Source organism: Panthera tigris, chromosome C2, assembly GCF_018350195.1.
Source record: "Panthera tigris isolate Pti1 chromosome C2, P.tigris_Pti1_mat1.1, whole genome shotgun sequence".
Classification (NCBI taxonomy): Eukaryota; Metazoa; Chordata; class Mammalia; order Carnivora; family Felidae; genus Panthera; species Panthera tigris.
In genome coordinates, this window is record NC_056668.1 from 34,660,486 (window position 1) to 34,683,142 (window position 22,657).

At 35.3% G+C, this 22,657-nt stretch overlaps 1 long non-coding RNA gene across 6 annotated transcripts in view; it reads left to right on the top strand.

Moving 5' to 3' along the window:
• LOC102961944 overlaps positions 1-22,657 on the top strand; it is a 285,798-nt gene that overhangs the window by 163,738 nt on the left and 99,403 nt on the right. For 3 of the 6 annotated variants that reach the window (XR_006207806.1, XR_006207804.1, XR_006207803.1), the window contains exons 6-7: positions 13,826-13,938; positions 15,367-15,412. This is a non-coding gene — a long non-coding RNA (uncharacterized LOC102961944). Of the gene's footprint in view, positions 1-13,825; positions 13,939-15,366; positions 15,502-19,266; positions 19,675-22,657 lie in introns of those variants that run through there. The other 3 variants (XR_006207807.1, XR_006207802.1, XR_006207805.1) reach the window with 2 other exon arrangements.

Sequence of the window (22,657 nt, forward strand, 5' to 3'; positions counted from 1 at the left end):
ATGGTCAGCTGTGGATGTCCTCTGACAGGCATCATAGGCTGCTTTTCCAGGCACAAGTGTGATCCTTTGGGAGCTATGAGATACTCCTTCCCATGTCACAATCCCAGAGGCAGGAAATTCACTGGCTGTAGTTCCTCTAACTGCTTTTCCTGTCTTCCTTCCACCTCCAAAGGCTTCAGCCCTGTTCTTACCTCACAGCCCTTCTACATTCTGTGTTCAGCTTTCACTGGTGGGGGACCAGGGAGATAACTCAAACCTGACTACCTTTTCTAATTTCTACTTGACTCATAGAAATCTGCTGCATTCTCCATGGATATGCAGGCTCTTCTATTGTTCCTGTCTCTTCACATTGTCTTTTCTAGACTATTTATATTATTATTATTATTATTATTATTATTATTATTATTATTATTTTGACTGCTCATATAGGCCCCAGAAAAAGACTAGTGAGTTCATCGCATAAACTGACTTCCTTCCAGGAAACGCAATGCCAATCTCCCATCTGGAAAGTGTTACTCCTTACTTGGCTATTGAGTAGGATGACCATACATTTCATTGTCTATACCAAGTTGCTTTTGACAATAGAAGGGTCTAGAGGCATAAACCAGGATATTCCTGGGCCAACACAGGGATATGTTACCCTATTAATGGGAAGATAGAGAGTACTTTTGTTTGTAGGCCTCCCCCTTGTAAGCAGAGTAAGCCATAGCACTCTCTTCCTAGGATAAAATTTCAAAACTAAGGATATTCACCTCCCACTTTCCCTAGTATTCACTTTAATGGGGTGGATGGGGCGGGGTATAGGGCAGTGGAGGTTAGTGGTGTGGGTTGCATAGTGAATTTGGCTACAAGCAGGGTGTTTGGCTTTGAATTTTTTGTGCTTCAGTTTAGAATGTTAGGTATTTGATGCCCCTTTGTTCTTAGCTTCCAATCCTTCGTATCAGTTATAGGCAAGAGGAAACAAAGCATAACATCACCTCAAATATAAAAATGTAATTGTTAAAATCAGATATTTCAGGAATCATGATTTAATATAGGATTAATGCAACCCAATTATTTTCAACTAACCATGTGGTAAGTTGTGTGGTTTTCCAATAAAAGGATCCTAACACTCTTAAGACTATTGTCTTCCAATAACTTCCATTCTACAAATATATCATCTATCTCACATAGCATTGATTTTCTCCTCTTTACTGGATAATTCTCCTCAGCCTACATATATCCCATAATACATTATCTGTCACCTTACCAAAAACTCTGTTTGATTCCACCTTCTGTGCCTACTACTATATATTTTCTTTGCTCCTTTTCATTTCAAAACTTCTCAAAATAATTGTCTATATGTTTTTGAACTTATTTTTTCTTTTCAACCTTCCAAGCTTTATTACTTCTTCTACACTAAAATTGTTCTTGTTGTGGTTACCAGTTGCCAAATCTAGTGCTCACTTCTATGTCCTTATCTTGACCTCAGCAGAACTCAATAGTGTTCACCCTCCCTTCTATACATTTCTTTATTTGGGATCTGAGACATAAACACTAGTGGCTTTATTTTTACTTCAATCATGGCCTACTTCAAACTTTTTAAGAACTATTCCAAATTTTCAAATTATAGAGTGATTCAGGGATCATTGCTGAGCTCTTTTTAAGTAATCTATTCCTAGAGCTAAAAATATAATCTCTATATAGGTGATTTTCAAATATGTCTCTACCCCTGTTCCCTCCAGACTTCTTGTATAACCATCATCTTCTCAATATTTCCACATTCTTAAAAAATGTTTATATATTTTGGAGAGAGATAGCAAGTATGAACAGGGGAGGGGCAGAGAGAAGGGGGGGCAGAGATCCTAAGCAGGCTCCACGCTGTCAATGCAAAGCCTGACATGGGGCTCGAATTCACAAACCAGGAGATAATGACTAACTGCGCCACCCAGGTGCCCCTCAATATCTCCACTCTTAATCATCTTAAACATTTTGTTCAAGACAGAATTGTTGTTGTTGTGTTTTAAGTTTATTTATTTTGAGAGAAAAAGAGAGACAGAGAGGCAAGAGAGGAGAGAGAGAATTGCAAGCAGGCTCTGTGTTTTCAGAGCAGAGCTAACATGGAGCTGGGTCCCATGAATCCATGAAATCATGACCTGAGCTGAAATCAAGAGTCAGACGCTTTACTGACTGAGCCACCCAGGCCGCCCCCCCCCCCCCCCGCCCAAGGCATCCCCAAGGTAGAGTTCTTGATCAATTTCCCCTCCACTCTATATTCCTCAGATCAGCTATTTGATACCATAAACATCCAAGAAAAAATCTTGATATAACCTTGATTCTTTTTCTTCTCCCTTATCCCATCATATCTATCATATCTATCAGCATAGCCCAATAACTTTTATTCCAAAGTTTATAATAACTTGTCCAAATAACTTCAATATTGAATGCTAACACTATAGTCCAGATAATACAGGCTATCTTCAGCTAGATTATATCCTGACATGTCTAATCATCTTAATAGGAATAGAATCATTTTTATAAATAGAAAATTCTAAACTATTCATTTTCTCTGACATCACAATATGGATAATTTAATGCTCTCTAGGATTTTTATTTTAACTTCCTAATTTCTGCAAATTTCCAGAACATATTTCTTTTTTATCTGAGGAGGATGGCAAACAAAGCCTATAAGCAAAACTCTAAAACTCCCTAGATCTAGGTTTAGTCTTGAAAACCTTTTTAAAAATAATGGTTAACTCTCACTTACATTTCATTGTAATACTCATACTTTATCTTATTTATACTATTAAAAATCTCTTGGATGCCAAAAATGTTATGTTTTTACTTAGTAATTTTATTAACTTGAGTTTTCACTCCGACTGAAATGGAGAGGAGTGGGGTAGGGGACAAAGCTTTTAAAACATAACCACATACAAGATGGGAACCAAAGGTGCGTATGTATAATGGACATTGTGGTTCTTTCCCCAAATCTATTCTTTTGCCTCTAGGTAATTCCCTATACAGCTTCCGAAAAGCCTAAGATTTTTTGAAGGAAAATTGGCTTTATCTCTTGATCTAGAGTTAGGTCAAGTGGCTCAAACCTAAGTCCATTAGTATAAAACTATCCTTTAGGCATAGATTCAGGAGAAGGTATATGATTCACTATGGGTTAATGAGACACGAGCAGCAATTTGCTGCAAGATTTCTGGGACATAAACTATGTTTTCAAGAGAATTTCTAAAAGTAACTGTTCGTTTCTATGGGCTTAGATTAAGAAGCAGTTAGGCTTGGGAGTTCATAGTAACCATTTTGAGCTGTATAAGTCAACCTTAGGGGGAAGCAGCAATTCAAGGAGGCAAATCCATGATACGGAAAGAAACTGGTTCTTGATAAGATTATCCTGCTGTGGAATTAAGTCACTTCTGAGGCTCCCCGTACCTCCAACCAGGAAAACAAATGTATCTAATTTTGTTGTTTAAGCCAGTTTCAGCTTTGTTTTCTGACTACCTCTTAAGAAGTACAGTGATTTAGAAAAAGAGTGGTCAGCTCTGCTTCTTTCAGCGTTTCCCAAAATTTGAGAAATGAAAATTATTGCTCTTAAAAGAAATACAAGCACTAAAGAAAGGGAGAAACATGATAACTTATAACCCCCTTTGAGTTGCAACGTTTTTACCATAGCCTCATTAGTGTGTAAAAAATTAAACATCAATAAATCTGTGTTCATGTGTTAGTACAGACATTATTATAAAAAATAGTAATTGCTTTCCCTTAGTCCTTCAGATACCTTACTTTAAGATTTGTTTGATCACTGAATGGGCTATCCAGAAAACTGATCACAAGATAAAAGCAAAACTTAATCAAGAGGATGCTATTACCAAAGAAACAAGAAATTGTAAACTGAAGTCAAAAAGACATTTTAACTTTAACAATATGATAAAAGGACAAGATCATTGAAAACAGACAAGAATTAATTTTCCTACTTTATTGGCTTGGTTTACAGGTGAGATGTGTCAAGATCCATTAAAGGCAAGCATTCCTTATCATGTGATTTCACTCATATGTGGAAATTTAAGAAACACAACAGATGAACTTAGGGGAAGGAAAGGAAAATAAGATAAAAACAGAAGGAGGCAAATCATAAGAGACTCTTAAATACAGAGAACAGACTGGGAGTTGTTAGAGGGAAGGTGGGTGGGGGAACGGGATAAATGGGTGATGGGCGTTAAGAAGGGCACTTGTTGGAATGAGCACTTGGTGTTATACATAAGTGATGAATCCTGGGTTCTACCCCTGAAACCAATACTACACTGTACGTTAACTAATTTGAATTTAAAAAACTAAATTTAATTAAAAAAATAAGACAAGCATTACCATTGCTTTCTTCACCTCAACACTCTTCTCCAGTCCGTTTGAACTTTATATACTTTTAGGTAAGAAAATGAAATCATATTAATATTCATATTTCTTCCTTATGATACACATTTTAATCTTTGAGCCACTCAACTCAAAAAAATTCTTTCAATAAGAAAACTGGATGTTGAAATAAAAATTTTAGGCTTTTAAAATGATTATCTCCATTTTGACAGTCAAAAATTTAGGATTCAACACTTTGTATTTCTAGTTTGGCTCTCCTATAAGGTCGACCTGTACTGGAATCTAGAATCAGACGCTTAACCAATGGAGCCACTCAGGTGTCCCCTAAAAAAAAAAAAAAAAAAAAAAAAAAAAAAAAAAGTCCAATTTTAACTACACAAGGATCATAGTAAAAGGCATTTCTAAGGAAAAAAAAAAAAAAAAAACAACTCCTGTAGGTTACTATTTCAAAATGTTGATATTGAATGTATATAAACCAAAGGTTTCCTTCTCAGTGTTGCTTCTCTTAATCTGCTAGGTATTTAGAATTTTAATCTTAGATATCTCATAATATTTCTTATGCAAAATATTCCTCTGTGATTATGGGTCTCTCCACTGATGCTCTTTGGGACTGCTTTTTGATGCTGTTGATTATCTCTTGTACTTGTAAGCTATAGTCCGCTTAGTGAACTAATGGCTCTTCTTGACTGGGTCTTGAAGCAAATGGATAGATCAGATCTTTTCTATTTTTTTCACCCTGTCATTCAGCCTCCAGAAGACTAATGTACCAAACTGCAGGTATATGTAGTCAGGGAAGTTTCATAAGGAAATTATAACCTAGGAGAGAAAAAACTTAAGTTCTAGTTAATTGGGTCTTCCCTTTGAACCTGGTATCCAGTTCAAATACATCTTTACAAATACATCTTAATAAGAAGGGAGACTGCCATGCCCTCCTTTCTAGATCTCTAGTTTGTTATATTCTTTATTTACCCTTTCAAGTTTCTCCATCTGAAATTTGATCTTATTTCTCTTTGAAAATGCTAACTTTCCTAAGATTTTGAGCCTGTAATGCTTATACTGTTCCTGAGTCCTACAGATTTAACAGGGCTCCCAGCTTTGGTTAAGTGAGCATGTATGTTTGCAACTTCCTAGTCTCCTAGGTCACAGTCTCAGGGAAGAAGGTTAAAGTAAATCTTTCAACTTTATGTTTCCTTTCCCCCTTCACACCGTTGTTCTCACTGTTAGACAAACTGTTAAGAAAACTAATCTTAGAATTACAAACTTTTTTTTCCTTTTAAATACAGCATCATCTAAACCTATATTGAGGAAAGAATATTTCTTCTATTAGCAAAGCTGTGCACTGCCAGTGGGTCTGCAGTCTTGTACAATGGAGCACTTGGGGTCTGGCATCAACACAAAGAACCGCAGTAGCTTTTAATGGTTGCTTTCTCTGTTGGATGGGGAATGGCATGAGTCTCAAATTAATTCCTGGGATTTAGATTCTCCTCTGATATGAAAGGGTGGGGTTGCAAATTCCTGTCACCACATCGATGTGGGGGTTCCTTTAAAGTCAAGCCAAAAGTTCATTAAATTTTAAAAATTTCTTTGCTTTTGTTTTGACTTTAAAAGGTTTTTGACCTTAGGCAACTTATACAATGCCAAGCTTGGTTTTATAATTTAGTAAATGCCAATTATACAAGTTAGTTATTCTTCAGATATTAGGAAACTTTTAGTATATTGCATTTTGCTTGTACCTCTAACTAAATATTTACCAAAATCTGCCTTGTTTTATAATTACATAATTAGTCATGTATTAAGAACCTTATTCAAATAAGGCAATGTTCTGTGAAGCACTGTGAAAATAGAAGGATATACATACATATACATTTTCCTCTCTTCTAGCAGGTAGTGATATCCTTGAAAGAAGGGCCTTATCGATTATTACATCTTCTATTACATGTAGGACAGTGTGTTGTCCAAAATAATTCAGAGATTATTCACAATTACAGAGGATGAGAAAACTATTTTCATAAAATTTGCAAGGCTCTTACTGAAGTATATATCACAATACATTGATCTTTCTTTCAAATGGATCAGAGAATAATTCAGTTCTTTGACTCTTGTAGTGTAATCATAGACCTCAACATTTTAACCAGGACCAGAGATTAGTGTGACCTTTTTTTTTTTTTTTTTTTTTTTTAATCATGGCTTGTTGGTTGTAATCAAGTTGCAGGTTCATTACGTGTGATCAATTAGAATTATATCTTCCCAGGACTTACAGGTGAGGATTATTTTCTTTAAAAGAAGTGTTTCAAATTGTTTAGTGTTTGTCTCTTTGTCTGATATGATTTGTTTGTCTGATATAAATTGTTTGTCTGATATGAATTATTTGTTCGATATGATATTGTTTGTATGAATTGTTTGTCTGATATGAATTGTTTCTTTGTCTGATAAGATATTTTCTAGACTGTGTGTGCTTAACAAATATTAAATGATAATTCTTTATTGACCTAACTGGGCTTGGGGAGTTTTCAAAATTTTCAAGGAAGTGTTTTAAATGCTTTGTGATCTTTAAGATTTTAATATACAATTATGATGACCTTTCCAAAGCAAGAAAGGAGAAAGTTGCTCCAATCTGAAGCCAAGCAGTTAAAACTGAAATGATTGGTCTCTTTTGACACAGAGATGAAGCTTTTGTTAAATAATTGACACACTGTTAATTCCAACTTGTATTATGTGCTGGGGATGGTATTACAATAAAGCACAAAATGGCCTCTGTGGTATACAGTGGAGTGGAGAGTCAAATACTGCATGGAGAGCCAAACTAGAAAACTTGGGTTCTCCCTATATTCATAATGTGAATTTTGATGCCAATTACGATGCTCATAAGTTTCTGGTGGCTTCAGCACTGCCAAGACCACAGGAAGGTGGTCCTATAAATAGCCCTATACCATTCGTAGTTCCTATTACTGTTGTAACAATTTACCAAAACATAGTGATTGAAGACAACAAGAATTTATTATCTGACAGTTCTGGAAGTCAGAAGTCCAAAATCCAAGTATCAGCAGAGCTGTATTCCTTCTGGTGGCTCTAGGAAGGAATTCTAGGAAAGAATCTGGTTCCTTGCTTTCTCCAGTTTCTAGTGGCCAGCTACATTCTTTGGCTCATGACCCCATTCCTCTATTTTCAAAACCAGCAGTGTAGCATTTCTGAGTCTCTCTCTTGTTCTGACATTCATGTTTCATTCTTATAAGGAAGCTTATAAGCACATTGAGCCCACCTGAACAATCTAGAATACTCTTCTAATCTCAAGGCCCTTAATGTCATCACATCTGCAGAGGCAGTTTCTCTTACCATATAAGGTAATAATTCACAGATTTTAGAGATTAGGATGTGAACATCTTTGGGGGTGGGAATTATTTTGCCTATCACATGCTAAAAATAAAGATATAAATTCTTTTATTTTTTATTATGTTTTTAAAGTTTATTTATTTATTATTTTGAGAGACACAGAGACAGCACTAGTAAGTGAGGGGCCGAGAGAGAGAGAGAGAGAGAGAGAGAGAGAGAGAATCCCAAACAGGTCCTGCACTGCCAGCTCAGAGCCCTATGTGGGACTCGAATCCACAAAGCCATGAGATGATGAACTGAGCTGAAACCAGGAGTTGGATGCTTAACTGACTGAGCCACCTAGGTGCCCTAAATTCTTTTAAGGATAATTTTATATTATGATGCTATTTTCAGTGTAGAAGAGCAGAAGATTGTTTCAATATCAACACAATAAATGTAAAAATTGAGCAAATATGATGACTCATGTGGTGGAAAAATTGGGTTTTTGACTATTGTGGGTTTTAATCATGTCAGTGCTGAGTATTTACTGAAGATTTTGTGATCTACAATTTCATTATCTAGATAATAAGCTTGTAATGCTTACCTCACAGGATTCTTTGCAAAGCCTTATGCTGTGTTATCTATCCACACCTAGCATGGTAATTTCTTGACTTCTAATTCATTAACTATCTAAACTGGAAGAGCTGAAGTTTTAATTGTTAATTCAGTCAGTACATTGTTTGGTAAGTCATGGGCTGTTCGTTAAATGCAACTAAAGATAGTATTTGGAAAGTCTTTAGTATGGCCCTGAGAAGGAGGCACAGATGTTCTATCCTGTGCTTTTACCTACTAGGATAAGACAGACAAAGGAAAAACAATATCTGATTTGGCTAATTCCAGTACTTTCTCGAAAGTTTTGGCTTCAAAGCCTTCATCAGAAAGAAATGCAAAGCTGAATGTTTAATATCAGAGAGTATTAAGTCTAAGATGTCATGGGTTGGTGACTGGACATTAAGCTAATTAATGTCTTCAGTTAAATAGATTCTGTTGAAAAGTAAAACAAATGAGAGCCAATAGGTGTTTTAGTCAATTAATAAATAGACTGTTGTTATATCCAGAAGAAAATGGGTGAAAATTGAATTCTACATGATAAAATATTATTAGTTTTAATGTTAAGACATATTGGCAAGTACTTCTGTCAAAGTTTTTTTTTTACCCCTAATTTTTCCCCTCTTGGGTTTGTTATGTAAATACGTGGATTCCAAGTTCTCTGCATTTCCTTTGAGTTTATCTGAAGTCCTGATTTAATACTATAATGTTATTGTCACTAGATATGAAGAGTTATTAGACTTACTTTGGAAATATACATCCTTTGAGTGCCTTCCTTAAATATTCTAGAAAATTATTTTTTAAATTATTTTGGCTGGTTATGATTTGTCAAGATAAAATAGGCTACAATTGGAGAAATATACTGCCATATTTCTAATTTTAATAATGCATAAAATCATATGTTTTAGGAGATTTGATTTAGTGCTTCTTGAAAAGGTTAATATTAAATGATACATTTTGATTTTGTTACCCCATTGGTTAGATAAAATTACTATTTTTTTTTACGTTGAATACATTCATGTAAACGTGCCATCAAATAGCTAATAAGGTATAAAGAAATCATTTAGCCTTTCTTCAGAAAGATATCTAAGCTGGTGAACTATAAAATTTTGAGTTCTTCTGAGTGTCACTTGGAATTCCGGGGGATGTCTCTCTTTTGAATTCAGAAATCATAAATTGAATATCTTGATATACTTGAGCAAGCGGGAAATGAGCACTGCTTTTGCAATTGACTCATAGATGTGATCCTAAGCAGGAGGGCAAGGATGAAGAGGGTAAGAATGAATAATAAATGTATTTGAAAATGAGATTTAACATGTAGAGAGTACCAAAATTTTTCCAGTACTCTAAAGATACAGTTGTTTTTTTTTTTCTTTTACTGGGCTTCCTAGAACAGAGTTTGTGACTGATAAATTATTTCATTCATATGAATTATTATAATATCTTAAAACAAAAATAAAGACTTTAGAACTATTTATTGTAATAATATGCTCAAACAGCTTTATATTTTACAAATCTCATGTAGAAAACCATATTTCCCCTAAGACTGTCTTCCACTGATATTTGTAGTTAATATATTTTAAAATTTTTCATAGAAATTTACTTTGTTAACTTGACATTGGGGTTAAGTTATTTTAATTGCAAACAAGTGAAAATGAAATCAGAAGTGTGCTTTATGGAGTGGAAAATTTCCTTACAACTTCAGCTTCTTTTTTTCCTTTCATTTTTTTTTCTTTAAGAATTCTGAAGAATTCCAGCCTCCCTACTGTTGCTTCTTACATAGATTCATGTTGAATATGTATTTCCCAGCATCTAGAGATGCTGATTCAGTGTAGTTGGTGACAGGTGTCTCAATGACAAAGGCAGGAGGCCTTTAAAATCTCCAGTTTGGGAGTGTCAGGATGGGTATGACATAGGCCCATGCTGACAATCTAAAATGAAGGCTCTTGGCATAATTGCTTTTCATTCAAAAGTTAAGAAATGCAGCTGCGTCCTCTTCACCTCCAATTCTTGCAATCTCTATGCATGGAATGGAGAACTGCCTCCTTCATTTCTGAATTTCTGTTCCCTCCTTCTTTAAAGTAACGGAAGATCAATGAACTTAGTGCTATTCTGGTTCTTACTAAACTTAGCCCGGCCAAAATAATCCATTTAGCTGGAAAATAATCTAATATAAAGAGAAAGACTCTGTGTTCTTATTTATAAAAGAGTGAGTATCTCTTTTCCTTTCAGTGACAGGGGCACACAGGCAGGCAGCACAACCCCAGGCAAAATAGAAAAAGAAAGGAGAAAGCAATACCTCTCTCCAGAAATGACTCACAATATTCATTCAGATGACAGGAGGAATAGAGTAGTTGAAGTTTTATAGGAATCTATTTACTTTTGTGCATGAATGGTGGGTTAATTGAACTATAAGAATATGCTCATCCATGAATTGGTCTTAGCCCTGTGAGGCAAACTGTGTGGATAAACACACATATGTTAATCATTTTTAAAAATAAGCCTGATTTAAGATAAAACAATAGTCTGCCATGGGTTGAAAATGAAGGTATAATCAATGTCATTCTGTATTTCTTCACATTGATTAATTACTTACATATTTTCTGCCTGAATTTAACCATGCATATATACAACTCTTTAGGATTTGGTAAGGGAGCTTTTGTCACAGTGGCTTCCTACACAGTACTTTGAGTTGTTGAATAAAGGCTCTCCATAAATGAACATCATTATAACCTCAGGGCTTCTAGATAATTTCAATCGGTTTTACAATCTACAGCTGGGGAGTGTAAAAGGAGACACCGATGGCCATAGGAACAGCCTTGACAATTGTCAGCTTACCGTACACCCAGTGCAGTACCTCTGAATTTGATCACTGTCAAGAACAAATCATAGGTAAATGGATACCAATTCTGATAATGAAGCAAACTGAAATGGCCCAAGACCTTCTTACTAAATTTAAAGGAAAGCAGCATCTGAACCAAACAGCTATTGCCCAGCCAACATTTTTCTTTTTGATTACACTATATAGTAGAGTGGAAAGACAGGTAGTTTTAGGAATGTGTTGAAGCTAGCAGCGAGGTTAGCATACAAATTCATAACAAAGCAAAAAATATCCTCATGTGGGAATCTGAGGAATAAAACATGAGATAATTAAAGGTATATAACTATTTAAGTCACCATTATCATCAACAACCCGTGGGTGGGTTCAAATTACTAGCTTCTCCTGAAAGAAAAGCTCTTACCTTTGAGCAGCACATTATGTTTTGTGTTATATGAAGCAAAAACTCCAGTGTAATTCTTGAATGTTATTTTCAGGTGGTTTCTTTCCTTCCTTTCTTCCTTTCTCTTTCTTTCTTTCTTTCTTTCTTTCTTTCTTTCTTTCTTTCTTTCTCTCTCTTTCTTTCCTTCTTTCTTTCTTTCTTTCTTTCTTTCTTTCTTCTTTCTTTCTTTCTTTCTTTCTTTCTCCTTTCTTCCTTCCTTCCTTCCTTCCTTCCTTCCTTCCTTCCTTCCTTCCTTCCTCCTCTCCTCTCTTCTCCTCTCCTCCCCTCTCCTTTCCTTCCTTTTTAAATTCTTTTATTTGTGGTTCATAGATATGATATCTTAAGTATTAGGACATGTGGTTATGAAAAACCTGCAGATGGAACTGTTTATTTAAGTAGTATATACAGATTTTGATAAAGTAAATCCAGAAAAATAATATTGTTCATGACCTAAAATGATTCTTGAAAAGGCCTTTGAAGATTTAGTGTAAGCTCTCCTCTTGGTAAATATATTATCCTGTTTAAAGATAGTGAAACTCTTGGGGTGACTGGGTGGCTCAGTTGGTTAAGCGGCCGACTCGGTTTCGGCTTAGGTCATGATCTCATGGCTTTGTGGGTTCGAGCCCTCCATGGGGCTCTGTGCTGACAGTGGGAAGCCTGCTTGAGATTCTCCCTCTCTCCCTCTCTCTCTCTGCCTCTCCCCCACTTGCTCTGTCTCTGTTTCTTTCAAAATAAATAAATAAACCTTAATTTAAAAAAGGATAGTGAAACTCTTAATTTGCTTTCATTAAGATGCAATATCATTCAAAATGAACTAAGCCATAGGTTGCTTAATTAGTTAACTCAAGGCTACTGTATGTTTCTGACAGCAGGTCTACAGGTTCTCCTCTTCCCTGTGTTTTTCCCATATTTTTCAAAGTGTTGATCCCTTTGGACTATGACATTTGAGGAATGCTTTTGTACCCTGTGTTTTATCAGTGTACCAGCTGTGGAGTGATTAGTGGATCACTTTAGGACATTACATACTAATTGCTAAAATGATTAAGGCTCTTTCCTCTCCTGTACTCAATCCCTTAACCCATCATTTTCCACTTTTACAATTTAAGTGCAGAGTATAGAAATTGTGATTCACTAACATGCTCATTTAGCTGAAGATAAAATTTTGTTTCTGAGATAATCTGCATTAGTTTTCCCTGATCTCTTGATTCTGAAACGGCAAATCACCACTTTTGGCCAAATGGATGGAAAGAGAAGGAAAAGGGGGAAAGGGGGGGGGTGAGATTTGCTAATTGTGGGACTGACTTGGGGCTAATCTGTCTATTTCACCTAGAACTGCACTGAAATCTAAGCACATGAAGACGTTGCTGGCTTTCTGCTCCATGAAGGATAAACTTCACAGTACCTGAACACTAAGTAACATTCCAGACAGATGGAGACAAGACAATTACGTATTTTTAAAAAACGATTTGAAAGTCCATTTTGTTGCAAACAGTCTTTTTGCACAGAACCTTTTCAGAATCTGAATATCAGTGTGTATGTAACAATCCTCATAATATCATATTCATCTCCAGAGATAAGAAAATACTACCACATTCTTGAGAGCAAAAAGAAAATTCTGACTGATAAAATGGTTAAATAGGGCTTGATAACAATTTATTTCTGACCTTTTAATGCCTTCTGTTCTTAATGATTTTCTGTCATTTCTGTCTAGTCCAGACTTGAAACTCAGTCTCAGAGGTACTTAGCTTTATGTTGCCACTTAGCTTTCAACTTCCATTTTCAGCACAGAAAGGTAAATCAGTAATTGTCACTTTGGCTTCTCAAGGTTTGTCAGGCACCCGAATGGGATTATGACATAGATTTGAAGGGTATTTCATATGACTTTGACTTTAATTTTGATGTAATCATAGAAATGTCTTAGGACTTCAGGAACTTAATCATCCTGTTATCCTTACCTCTTCCTTTGCTTGGGTGTTTGGCTCACACTGCTTTGGTCCTTTCTGTCCCCTGACCTGTGGAGAGGTGATTAAAAAAAATAAAAAGAAATCCAGGGACGTCTTCAATGAGATGTCTCCTTAGCTGACCATCATCTCTTTCTCAATGCCTTCTCTTTCTTTTGTCTTCTTTTCCATTTCTTTGGTAATTTGTTTCAAGGGAGATACCATTCTCTAGTTTGGCTCTCAGTGGAACAGTTGTAGAGCTGGAGAAACCACCCTCTGAGAAGTTGGTGCTTTGTCCTTTGCTTCAAGATATTTTTGAGTCTGATGTTTTTTTTTTCTCTTTTTTTTAATCAGTTGGAACCCAGAATAAGACTGCAATCTATCTAGAGATCTTCTTTGGAAGAGGGGATACATGGGAAAAAGGAGTCACAAAGAAATGGTCTGTGGAGAATTTCTGTCTTGAGAAGGTAAAAACCTGTTTTGTATGCATTTATCCAGACATATTTGTCTACAGATCTGTGGATATAGATTGGTGTGTGTGTGTGTGTGCGCACGCACACGCGTGTGGATTAACCCAAACTTCACTTACAGAAAGAAACTGAATTCAAACTGGCTTAAACCAGGAAGTGTTTAAGGATGACTGGACTCAGAAACCCCAGCAGTTTGCTAATTATTTCTTGTTCTGTCTTCTTCACCCTCCCCCTTTTTTCTCTTCTGGCTTGCCTCTGCATCTATGTGTTGCCCTTATTTTCTCCTGCCAAAGATTATCTCTCTACATATGATGGGAAAGGTGGCTAGTGGCAGCCCCAATCCAGAAAGAAAAGGTATTTCCCCACTAGAATTCATAAAATATCTTATGAGAAAGTATTCCAATTAGGTTGGAAAAGTATTCCAACCAGTAGTAGTGACTGACTGTCCTACTATATTGGATGGGAGAAGGACAACTCACAAAAAGAAGATCGGTGTCTTGCTACCAGAAATAGGGGTATAAGAAAGCATGTTAGGAAAGCCATATTAACTAGAATATAGATTTATGACATTGCTACATATATAGCAAACCAAACAATCAGCATACTTAAAGGGATTGATTATTTATTTATTTATTTACTTATTTGTAAAACTTATCATATATGCACATATGATATTATCTAGCTTTTTGCCTGTAATGTATTTGGTAGTTATATTTTATGGCCTAGATATGAGAAAATTGAACTGATTCTTATTATCATCTTTACTCAAATACAGAAAACACATTTTATTGAATATGTCCTATAGATAGAAAATGGTTCCAGGAGCTACCTTTTACTTTTTTTCCTAACAAGTAATAAGCACACTTTGCATTTTCATGGTGGTTTCATATCTATAATTTTAAGAATTCTCAAACAGATATTTTTATTTTTTTTAAAGAGGCATGAAGAGGTTAGGCAACTTGTTTATGATCACCCATGCTAAGTTTTACCATGTTTTTAAACAGCTGTTCATAAAAAATTCATATGAGATTTCAAAAATATATATATTTAACTTCATATTATAGATAATAGAAAAGTACCTTAAGATTACTGTCCTGGGCAATGATTGCCCTTGAGTCTTATTTCTAGACCTCATCGATACATTGTTAACACTTAGATCAATAAACAATTATTGTTCTTTGTGAGATGCTAAGAGTAGATTTGGAGAGTTTGTAGGTAAAAGGCATACTTTACCAGGGCTGTCAAATGTCAAACTGACAACTAAAATGTATTATGTGTCTATCTATCTATCTATCTATCTATCTATCTATCTATCATCTATCTATCATCTATCTATTATCTATATCTGTGAGTCCAGAAAGATCTGTATGTATCTATCAACCAAGTCATATAAAATACATTTGAATTTTTTTTTTCTTTCTACAGATTTCCACAGGGAGCAGGGCTGATATTACTGGCTCAGCGCCTCATGGTGAGTTACAGTTATAATGGGGACAGCAGGCTTCTATAACTCTGTTTAATAGAAAGCAGGGTACCAGCAGAGATTTTCTAACTCTGCATTTAAAATCCCCGCAATAGCTATTATTACTTCTTAAAACCATTTGAGCATTAGTGCCAAATCAAGTGGAATAGTTTCATTTAAATAATTTAAGGGGCTGACTGATATGCTCACATTGACCATAATAAATAATATTATTAATTTCAAGAGAGAGAGAAGGATCAGAATATTGTGATTTTGGTTTTCTTTCAACTGAAAAGTATTTTGAAAAGGATTAAAGGAGCAGATTTCCCTCCTCTGAGTTTGACTCCCTGTGTATCCCACCTCTGGTCCTTTCATAGAAACCCCCACCCATTGTGTTTAGCCCCATTTACCTGCCCCTGCAGGGAGGCGTCCTGTGGAGGGAAGTTTTAGTCTTCTGTGGAACAAGCTTATTGATCAGCAGGGTTTGCTCACTCAAGTGTAAGGACATTCTGATTCTTTTCCCTTGGGTTTTCTTTTCCTTCCTGAGAAAACTCTATGAAGAATTCTTTCACCCCTCTTATTGTGTTTCCAGTCAATCTTCCATTTGATATGATATGAAAAAAAAATAAGCAAAAAAAAAAAAAACACACATCTTAAGACTTATCTCCAAGTAAAAAACTGTCTACCTACAGTAGCTACTCTCCTTTGTTTACATTATCTGTATTTTCTCTGTGTATCATCCCAGGTAGTCATCATAACTCCATTTTTAAGACTGAAATATTGAGTATTTTTTTAATCACTTCTGTGCTGCCAATAAATATTTAAATACCACTATGTTTCTCAATATTCTGATCATAAAAATTATTTGAAAGTACACATTTCTAATTTTCTCCTTGAAATTTGGATTTAGGATATCTAGGGTAGGGCTTGGAATCAGTAATCGTAGTATTTCCAGGTGATTTAAGTATTGGAAATACTGAATTATCTCCTAAATTTGACAATTTAAAGACAATTGCATCTCTTGATGTTCCAAAATGAATATCAGCATTAGTTATTTCATTTCTTCTTCCTAGTATTTTGGGCTTCATATTTCCTGAAACTGCTGCTGTCATTTCCATTGAATCCTTTCATTTTAGAACTGAAGTTGCCTCTGCTCAGCTCTAGTCTTCTTTGAGGTGAAATTTGAGGGTCTTTGGTCACTTGTGATAGACTAGAGGAGAGGAGAAAGAGCTAAAAGGAAAATTACTATGATATGGCTGATCTAGCTCTAAGGATGAGGACCAACCAGGAAGTAACACGCTTTGATAAATGTGTAATGAAAAATTTACTTGCAGAGGAAACAAGGCTGGAGATGGCTGGGAGCCAAGAACATCTGTGTTCCTGGTATCCCAAATGTGTGGAAGTAGCAGATGTAACTGAATATATAATAGAAACCCTGGCGCAATTCCTAATAAAGTGGAAGAGACCTCTGGATATTACAGAAAGCTTTCCAAAACCTCCCAAAATGAAAAATACTGGGGAACTCCTAAGTAATATTATTAACTATCTTTAGGAGAGATATTATTAAAGTGGCTCAAAACAATGAATATGGCTTATTTACATAAGACAAAGGGAAGTTACCCACTGAACACAACTGATAACACAACTCAGGAAATATATTGTGTGTAAATATAATAATGAAATTATGTTTAGCATACATATAGGAGGTGAAGTATAAGATATGTCACACATCATCTTTGCTTTAATAGTTCTTCATGCTTTTTATAGGCTCAGCTAATACTTCTAAGAATGACTGGACTGAGGAGGAATGAGATATTAAGAAAATAGAATAAAATATAAAGTGCAGACTAGGAAAAGACAGAATATAGCAGCTGCTGTTTTGCTTAGTCCATTACATAAAGAAAATTTATTTTATTTATTTTTTATTTTTAACTTAAATTTTTTTTAATGTTTATTTGTTTTTGAGAGAGAGAGAGAGAGAGAGAGATTGAGAGAGAGAGAGAGAGAGAAAGCATAAACAGGGGAGGGACAGAGAGAGACAGAGACACAGAATCTGAAGCAGACTCCAGGCTCTGAGCTGTCAGCACAGATCCCAATATGGGACTTGAACTCACGACCTATGAGATCACGACCTGAGCAAATTCAGTCACTTAACCCACTGAGCCACCCAGGTGCCCTGATAAAATTTATTTTAAAGCTCTTATTAAAAGAGTATCTGGGTAGGCCACAGTAGTTGGCACACTTTTAGTATTATATATGTGGTTAAAGTGGATACACAACACCTTTTTCTTTACTACCTTCTAGCTAGGATTGACTGTGTGACACAATTCTGATTAATGAAATGTAAATGGAATTATGTTGGGTCAGTTTTTTTTTTTTCTTGATAAAAGTAGATAGATCTGGCTGGAAGGCCCCTTGATCCTTCCTTCTTCCTGCTTACAATGTGGACATGATGCTAAAGATACAGCAGCCATACTGTGATTATGAGGTGACAACCATAAGGATGAAAGTGGGCCATGTAAACAAGACAAGGTGCAAGGACCTATATCAATACCCCAATGGCCACTGTGCCAACACCGGACTGCTATCTCTATATTTTTGGTTATGTGAGACAAAAAAACTAATTTGTTTGTGCTACACTTGGTTGGGATTTCTTATACTTGCTGCTCAACCCGTTCCTAATGGATGTAGTAGTTACAAATTATTAGGACTGTCAACATTGTACAAAGTTTTAAATTAAGTTGTCAGTATCCTTAGCCTCACTTTTCTACATAATTTCCTCAGAATCACTACTGGTCAGTGCTACCTGTCTTCAATGAACAATTAATTATATAGGTCTCAAGTATCCTCATCTGCTCTATCCATTATATTTTCTTATTTAAAAAAAATTTCTTTTAATGTTTAATTTTTGAGAGAGAGAGTGAGACAGAGCGTGAGCCAGAGAGAGGGAGACACAGAATTGGAAGACACAGAATTGGAAGCAGGCTCCAGGCTCTGAGCTGTCAGCACAGAGCCTGACGCGGGGCTCGAAACACAAACCGTGAGAACATAACCTGACCCGAAGTTGGATGCCCAACCAACTGAGCCACCCAGGTGCCCCCCATTATATTTTCTTATTAAGAGTTACTAAAATATGTTATATTTAATTTAATATATATTTATCATTGATATATATACATATATATGTACATATATGTACATGTATGTACATATGCACACATATATACATATATGTACATATATATGTATACACACACACACACACACATATATATATGGGTGGCTCATATCAGTTAAGCGTCTGACTTCAGCTCAGGCCATGATCTCACACTCTGTGAGTTCGAGCCCCATGTAGGCCTCTGTGCTGACAGCTGAGAGCCTGGAGCCTGCTTCAGATTCTGTGTCTCCCCCTCTCTCTGCCCCTCCCCTGCTCATGATCTGTCTCTCTCTGTCTCAAAAATAAAGAAAAACGTTTAAAAAATTAAAAAAAAAAAAAAGAAAATGTGACCTCGATTTAAAACACCCTGCATGTGCATTATATGACATGAAAACTTTGTCAAAAATGGGAGTGTTAATTGTGGAGTTTTGGACATAAGCTAGAAATGGGAGAATTCCAGCAGTGAGTGGAGGGTGAGAAGGAAAAAGTCTTAAGTAACTTCTATCACATTCTGTTCTAAGACTAATGCTGAATAAAACTTCTTACCTGGTTTAGATGGATCAGCTATATTAAATGTTTATTTTATGTGCCTTCCTTTGTCATCAATCCTAAATTTCTTTTCTTGCCATTATATTGGGACCCACATCAAATTTGTTTAAAATGATTATTATACTATAATAATAATTTCCTTTATTCACATGCTTAGAGAAGTCACCAAATTCCCTAAATACAACTAGATCAGATTATTGGTTGAACTTACATGGTTACAAGTATGACTGAGTAAAAGAAGAAAAGAATGTGAGTGGAAATTTTGTGGCCTGCCATGCCACTGAAGGACAGTTCTGCAAAGCTGTTGGGGACTTCTTCAGACAAAGTTGGCTGTCAGAAGAATCTCTCAGGTAAGAGGCTGTGTCAGTATTTCCATCATGCTTAGTTACTGCTCTGAGCAGTCTATGGAAAACATTTGCCTCAGTACAAATACAGTGATGGATTTCAGAACTCAGCAGCTGTGGTTCTTGGGTTATTTACACTCCTATAGATGGAAGTTGGAAAGTTACATTCTCATGGCTACCAAAATAGGCTGTAAAATATCAACTTCTAGGGAAAATCACTTAAGAATTTTTTCTTAGAATTTTGAAAAAAACAGTCTAAGGTAATTAATTACTACAGAATAATCTTTCTTTCAAAAAAAAATACTCATAATGGTAAACAAGACCTTTAAAAAAGTGAAAGATCTTTCAAATCAATTGCTTTCTCCACAATATCTTCATTTCATTTTCTTCTTTTAAAATCACTTCCGATTTTAGGCAAAGCTACTTTCGAGAAGATAGGAAAGAAGAATATCTCAAGTTGTGATGATTTACTCTAGAAAAATATGTATAATATTTATTAAACACTTATTGAACAACTTCTATATATATTTGGTATTTTTATATTTGATAAGAATATAGCACTGAACAGAAAAAAACACAAAGTATCTCTACTGTGGAGTTTATGTTCCTTATGTTGATCAAAGAATGGCTAGGTCATTGTCAGAATAGGCTATGCATGTAATTTCCAAACTTCAGTGTGCAATAGAATCACTTGGAGGACATGTTAATACACAAATTACTGAGCTCCATTCCCAGAGTTTCTGATCTAGTCAATAGATGTAGAATAGAGCCAACTCACACTACTGTCAAGGTCCCAGGATATGAAAATGAATGAATGGAATATTTGGTGAACATTACTTCTTCTGCCACAAGTATGAAAGGTAGAGAGGGAAGAAAAAATTTGAATAATTATTAATAGGTATAAATATAGGCAAAGCTACTTGGTCAAGCAATTCAGATATCGTTAACAACTCAAATGAAGACATGGAAGACATGTCCAATGTTGTGGATAACATATAATTAGGAAAAATAATTAAGATTTTAATTAACATCTGAAATTATATACCAAAACCAAAGGACAAAAATCATTACAAGTCATGCATTCATTTAAAAAAAAACATCAAATATAGGATTCAAAATTTATTCATTTACTCATTTAACAACTAATTATTAATAACTAGTATGTGCCAAATATGAATTTGTGTCAGGGATACAGTCATTATTTATTTCCCCTCTGAATTTACTGAGATATTATTGACATACAGCATATGTAAATGTAAGGTATAAAATATGATGATTTGATACACATATATATCATGAAATGATTATCACAATAAGATTAGTTAATTCCATTCCTTCACATAATTACATGTTTTGTGTGTGTGTGGTGACAAAATTCTCTTGCAGTAAATTTAAGATTATTCTCTTAACTATTTCAAGTATATAATAAATACGGTATTGTTAATTATAGTCACATTAGGTCCCTAGACCATATTCATATGACAGCTATAAGTTTACACTCTTGACCAATGTTTCCCCTGTTTCCCCATCCCCCCAACCACAGGCAACTCAATTCTATTCTCTATAAGTTTGGCATTTTAGTTTTCAAATATAAATAAAAACATACAGAGTTTGTCTTTCTCTGTCTGACTTATTTCACGTAGCATGATACACTCTAGGTTCATCCATGTTGTTGCAAATGGCAAGATCTCATTCTTTCTCATAGTCAAATAGTGTTCCATAAAGTATTCTTTATTATCTAAAGAAATACACACACACACACACACACACACACACACACACACACACACACATATGTGTGTGTGTATACACACACACACACACACACCACTTACAGTAGTGTGAGTTGGCTCTATTCTGTGTGCATATATCTTCTGGAATCACTGTTTTTGTTTGAATAAATACCCAGTAGTGAAATTACTGGATATGGTAATTCTATTTTTAATTTCTTGAGGAACCTCTATGCTATCTTCCATAGTGGTTGCACCAGCTTGCATTCCCACCAATAGTACATGGGTATTACTTTATCTTACACATCCTCATCAATACTTGTGTTTTCTTGTCTGTTTGATTCTAGCCATTCTGACAGATGTGAGGTGATATGTCATTATGATTTACATTCCCCTGACTATTAGTGATACTGAGCATCTTTCATGTGTTTGTTGGTCATCTGTATGTCTTTTTTGTAAAAAAAAATGTTCTCTGCTCATTTTTATTATTTTTTTTAAGTTTATTTATTTATTTTGAGAGAGAGAAACAGAGAGAGACAGAGAGAGAGCATGCGTGAGTGGGGTAGGGGCAGGAAGGGAGAGAGAGAATCCCTATCAGGCTCTGTGCCTGCTATCAGCACAGAGTCTGCTATGGGGCTCTATCCCACAAATTGTAAGATCATGACCTGAGCTGAAACCAATGCTGAGCCAGAAGTCCAATGCTGACTGAGCCACCCAGGCCCTTTTCTGATCAGTTTTAATTAGATAATTAGTATTATTATTCTGTGTTGAGTTGTATCAGTTATATATATATATTGGGTATTAACCCTTATTGGATATATCATTGGCAAATATCTGCTTCCATTCAGTACATTGCCTTTTTGTTTTATTGTTGGTTTCTTTTACTATGCAAAAGGTTTATTTTGGTGTGTCCTAATAGTATATTTTTGCTTTTGTTTCTCTTGCCTCAGAAGATATATCTAGAAAAATGTTGCAAAGGCGAATATCAAGAAAATGACTGCCTATGTTTTCTTTTTTTAATTTTTAATGTTTATTTAATTTTGAGAAAAAGAGAGCAAGAGTAGGGGAAGAGCAGAGAGAGAGGGAGACAGAGGATCTGAAGTGGGCTCTGTGCTGACAGCAGGGAGCATTAAATGGGGCTCAGATCCATAAACCATGAGATGATGACCTGAGCCAAAGTCAGACGCTTAACTGACTGAGCCACCCAGGTGCCCCTATGTTTTCTTCTAGGAGTTTTCTCACACTTAGGTCTTTAAACAATTTGTTTATTTTTGTATATGGTATAAGCAAGCGGTCCAGATTCATTCTTTTGCATGCAGTTGTCTAGATTTTTTTAGCACAGTTTATTGAAGATACTGTCTCTTCCCCATTGCATATTCTTGCCTCCTTTGTCATAGATTAATTGACCATATAAGCATGGGCTTATTTCTGGGCTCTCTATTCTGTTCTGCTGATCTATGTGTCTATTTTTGTG